This window comes from Octopus sinensis, linkage group LG4 (genome assembly GCF_006345805.1).
Source record: "Octopus sinensis linkage group LG4, ASM634580v1, whole genome shotgun sequence".
In the NCBI taxonomy this organism is placed as follows: Eukaryota; Metazoa; Mollusca; class Cephalopoda; order Octopoda; family Octopodidae; genus Octopus; species Octopus sinensis.
Genome location: NC_043000.1, coordinates 56,626,995 through 56,633,052, shown reverse-complemented (window position 1 = coordinate 56,633,052; position 6,058 = coordinate 56,626,995). Strand labels below are relative to the sequence as shown.

At 34.7% G+C, this 6,058-nt stretch overlaps 1 protein-coding gene across 1 annotated transcript in view; it reads left to right on the top strand.

The window, feature by feature from the left end:
* Positions 1-6,058, top strand: part of LOC115210448 (decaprenyl-diphosphate synthase subunit 2) — a 607,213-nt gene that overhangs the window by 374,166 nt on the left and 226,989 nt on the right. The gene's annotated exons all lie outside the window — the stretch shown is intronic.

The window sequence follows — 6,058 nt, the reverse complement described above, 5'->3', positions numbered from 1 at the left end:
ATCCTGTTCAGTTCTGTATTTTTTGACTGAAAAACTAATTTAAATCCAGGATTGAGTATGCAAATTGCCATCATGATATACAGTGTGGACCCACCCAATGGTTCCCTAAAATATACTATTGTGTGTATTGACAAAATAGAGTTCTTATATTTTGAGAAATTATAATCTAAAGCAGAAAAAAGCAAAATGTCATATGAATCTCATTTTGATGGAAGATTTATAGAAATATAATACCTTACTATTCGATAAAAAATAGAGTTCAAATACACATACAAGATTATTTTCATATAACTGAATTCTTTTTCTTTTTTCTCAGAACTACAGCTGCTTTCTCTTGCACTCACACACACACATATACATACATACATGGTGGCTGCCCCCTCGTTATTGAGTATGGCCATTGCACGGAGTTTAATCAATGTTGTTATCGTGCAATGCCTGTGCAAGAAGATTTTTTTAAAAGTGAGTAAAGGCTGTGCACTGAGTCAATCCCACTCACTAAGCAACAGCAGCCATAATCCGAAAAGAAGAACAAGTCAACATCATCGGTAACCTCTGAGCCGCAGGTTTTATGTTGGAGTTATCCCAGTTACCTGAGTTACCTTCTCCTAGAAGGATGCCCTAGCAAAGGCTAGGAGTCCTTCACTCCCAATGGTTTAACCGCATGATCGATTATTCAGTCCGATTATTTCTATGTCCCCGTGCATGATATAGCCTTAAGACATTTATTGGATGGCCGTTGGCTCTCAAGAGTTCCTCCGCCCTTTGATGGGTTTTGTTTTTCATCCCGCAGGGTGTCCAATGAACACCCTCCTCACCAAGCAAGCTTGGTGAGGTCGCCGGTTTAGTCGCCGATGAGCCAACCATGCAACAGGTTGTACTGGGTTACATGTTACCAGTAGCACTCGAAAGTGACCTGACACATACATGCATACATACATACATACGTACATTTGTACGATTGTGTGTGTGTGTGTGTCTGTGTATATATATATATGTAGAATGTTATGTAATTGTAAAGTCCAAGGATCTAGGTCTAGGTGTTAGTAGTTAGTGGTGTACCTCTTGTTGAGTAATTATTACTCCTGAGGATCTGGTAGCTAGGAAACATATGTAGCCTGGATTTTATCTGCTTCATTCCCTCAATTTGGATGATGATGATGATGAATATATATATATATATATGTAGCAAATATATATATATATATTTATAAATCTATATATATGTATGTAGCAAATAGGTGTTTGTATGTAGCACCACACGGGCATTATTATGTGTCACTGCATATATATATATATATATATATATATATATATACATATATATATATATATATATATATATATATATACATATTATATATATACAGATATATATACATATATATATGTATATATATACATATATATACATATATATATATCACTGTGATCACTGACCGACCAGGCTATCAGATGTTGCTACACATTGCTGGTCACAATGCGTTTCGCATTGTTTTAGCCTTTAAATGATGCCACCCCCGCTGGCTAAGTGAGCAGGCCGACAGAAGAAAGAGTGAGAGAAAGTTGCGGCGAAAGAGTACAGCAGGGATTGCCACCACCCCCTGCCGGAGCCTCGTGGAGCTTTAGGTGTTTTCGCTCATAAACACTCACAATGCCTAGTCTAGGAATCGAAACCGTGATCCTATGACCGCGAGTCCGCTGCCCTAACCACTGGGCCATTGCGCCTCCACATATATATATATATACATATATATATATATATATATATATATATATATAATATATATATATATATATATTTATATAAATATATATATATATATATATACATATATATATATATATATATATATATATATATATATATATATATATATATTATATATATATATATGCATACATACACATATACAGGGTTGGCTGAATGTCAGTAACCTGACAGTAAATCAAAATTCCATAAATACTATCTACTATCTGTAATTCTGTATTGACTCGAATGGGAAAATGTGCCACTCAGGAAGACTTCAGTTTGAACAGTTTTCATTATGTTTCATATTTAGATACTTTTATTAAATTTATTCAGTTGTTAAACATAAATAAATCTTGGAATTAAATCGTTTTGATTTACTGTCAAGTCACTTTTGGCCAACCCTGTATATATATATATATATATATATATATATGTATATATACACACACACACACACACACACACAACATATATGTATATTTTTATATATTTCTGTGTGTGTATGTGTTTGTGTCCCCTTGTCTTGCCATTACATGAAAGTTGTAAATGAGCATTAGTTGCTGTCCTAAGTGGTGTCACTCATTTCCATTCTTCCATGAAAACAAGTTTAGCCATGGGAAAATATTACCTTGATTTGGAAACTGTTGAGTGTTAGTGACAGGAAGTGCATCTGACTGTAGTAAATCTGCTTCAATTCATTCTGTCTAGTTCATGTAAGTATGGAGAAATGGATGCTAAAGCATTGAATGAATGATGATAATTTAATTTACTCCTTACAACTACTATTACTATAAAAGATTATTCATGAAAGAAACCAACAAGTATTAAACTAGAAAAATAAAAGCAAAAATATTTTTACTAAAGACTACAATGGATGATAGAATCAGTACAGAGCTGGATAAAATATCTTGCAGTGTTTAGTTATGTTTGGAGTTCAAATCCAATCACAGTTAGCTTTGCTTTTCATCCTTCTGGAATTGATAAAATGATTCTTCAAGTTTCTCCTCCCTCCTTCCTTCCTCTTGCTCTACCTCCTTCTATATTCCTCTTGCTTTGCCTCCTCCTTTCTCTTCCTTCTCCTATCTTCCTCTCTGCCTCCTTGTACCTTCCTCTTCCTCTGCCCACTGCTTTTGCTGTTAAATAGGAAAGATGATGGTATAGACCAATGAACTTTAGATGTGTTTTTCTTCTATAATGGGAGTGGGAATTGTATATCCCCTCTGGGAGAGGAAGATGACTACTTGATATCCCTGAAGGGAAAGCAAGCATTCAGCACGACTATCATTATTAATCTTAAATTGCCAGATGAGAAGTGAGTCGAATGGCTTTAACATTCTACCAAACACCAAGAAGTGCATACATACATGAAAAACATAAGAAAAATAAAATAAAAGAAAAAATAAAAGAAAAGAAAGTAAAAAGAAAAAAAAAAGGAAGAATAAAAATAAAACCAAAAACAACTGCTGAAGAACATTTAGATTATAATTCAACACTTCAAATATTGTTTATTCTTTTGAAGTCCATAATATGTTCAGTTCTCAAGGTGTAATGTTATACGATTTCCGAGTTAGAGAATATTTCTAAAGAACTAACTATTACTTCATACTTAAGATACAAGAACTTCTATATCTGAAGAATTAGGAGAAGTATATTAAGTGGAATGTAAAGACGGTTTCTTTTGATATAGAGTTGTGGTCATTAGTTATGAACACTGCAGTGTATCAAAGCAGTTACCGAAATTTAATACATTGCAAACATTAATATCAGAATTTCTCCACCCTTTTTCTCAATCACATAGGAATAAGATAATGGTTTACTGGCTTTCATTAGGAAAGTTCTTTCGAGAATCTATCACTTACGTATATGTTTGTGTGCATATACGTATGCATGTATTCATGTGTTCGTGTATGTGTGCATGTATGTATATGTATGTGTGTATGGGTACATATATATATATATATATATATGTGTATGTATATATGTTATATATATATATATATATATATATATATATATATATATGTATATATATATGTATATATATATATATGTATATGTATATATACATATATATATATATATATAATATATATATATATATGTATATATGTATATATGTGTTATATATATGTTATATATATTATATATATATTATATATATATATTCTTGTGCCATCAAATTACTATATGCTATAGTAGTTCTGTTTCAAGAAAGTATACGAAAGAAATAGTTCAGAAGTGTCATATATGTGTATACACGTGTGTGTGTATGTTTGTGTGTGTGCATGCGTATGTGTATGTATATGTGTGTGTCTGTGTGTGTGTGCATGTATGTAAATGCGTATGTGAATTGTATGTAAAAATCACTTGATATAAGAATTTTGAACTTTAACATCTTCACTGCTAAATATGAAAATGTTAATATTAGGAGAGAACTGATAGGGTGGGGTGGGGGTGGGGTTAGGGGTAGGTGGACTCGTTAGCGCATTGGACAAATTGCCTGGAAGTATTTAGTTATGGCCATTTACATTCTGAATATAAATCCTGCTAAGGTAGATTTTCTTTTTTTAACCTTTCATCTTTCTGCAGGTGGGGGTGGTCATCAAAATAAATACCAGTCAAGTACTAGGGAGTGAGTGGCGGGGTATGATGGTGTGGGGTGGAGTGGAGTGGATAAAGGGTGGCGATGGTGGTCAATACAGTTATCTGTTTTCTCCCCTCTTGAAATTTCTCTGTCCTTGAGCCTGTGTAAAAAATGTGCAAAATGATAAAAAGCAGGAGGAGGTGTGTGTGTGTGTGTGTGTGTGTGAAAGGGGGAGGGGAAGGGGTTGAGGTGGGGGAGAGAATGTAGAACAAAAACAACTGCAAAAAAAAAATGACAAGTTACTATGAAGTGTTTTGAGAGGCAGTATATGTGTTATTGGTATATCATCATCATCATAGGTGTGTTTCCTTCTTGAGCCATGCCTGGCTCATAAGGGCCAGTTTTCCAGTTTCCTAGTTTCCTTGGCATATAGGTTCCCCACCTAGATGGGATGCCAGTCTGTCGCAGGTGAGCTGCAAGATGCAGGAGGAAAGAGTCAGAGAATGTTGTGGCGAAAGAGCCAGCAGAAGTTCACCGTTACTTTCTGCCAGAACTGCGTGGAGCTTAGGTGTTTTGCTCATAAACACACACATCACCCAGTCTGAGATTCGAACCCGGGTTCCCTTGACTGCGAGTCTGCTGCTCTAACCATTAGGCCATGTGCCTCTACTAATATGGTAGTAAACACTTTGCCTGGCATGCTAACTATTTTGCCAGCTCCCTGCCTTCATAGGCATGTGCATGTCTGTGTATGTGTATACACATATATATGCCAATCTCACACTCACACACATTTGTATATCTATCTATACACACAGATGCCCAAACCCGTGCACACAGACACATACAAGTGCAGACATTGGCATGTGAATAAGATGTTTGCTTCTCAACAGCATGCGTTTGGTTCACTCCCACTGCCTGACACCTTCTACTCTAACCCTGGGCCAACAACAGTCTTTTAAGTTGATTTGGTAAATGGAACCTGAAAGAAACCTATCATGTGTCACTATTCCCTATATTCTGCTCAAACATGTTTGGCAATGAGAAATATTACCTTATTTGGAAATGGGTGCAAATTGAAGACAGGATGGGCATGTGACAGAAAAATCTGCTTCAGTAAACTCTGTCCAAGCTATGCGAACATGGAAAAATGTACATTAACCCTTAAGCATTGAAACTGGCCATATCCGGCCCAAATACTCTACATGTTTTATGTTCATAATAGCTAGAACTGGCTTCTCACACCTCCCCTACAATGTCATTTCAAAATTAGATAATTATCATAGCTACAAGACAATGCAAGATTAATTCAAATGTTGTGAATAAATAAAATTTGATAAAGTAATCTGAATGCTAAAGGCTGAAAACAATAATGATAATGTGTGTGTGTGTGTGTGTGTGTGTGTGTGTGTGTGTGTGTATATATATATCCACACAAACCATTTGTGATGACAAAAGGAGTAGACTTCAATATCATTGGGAATGGACGATTATATTTTTGAAATGATGCAAGTATGGAAACTTCTATCAGGATTTTAAGTTTCTGGACATCAATAGTGAACTGGACTTGAACCACTGAAGATGTGGAACAATCATCGAAATATTGACACTGAAACTTAAAGTTCTGCATATAAGTCTCCATACCTGTATCCTTTAATATATATATATATATGCACATACACATACATATATACATATTTATAACTATATATATATATATA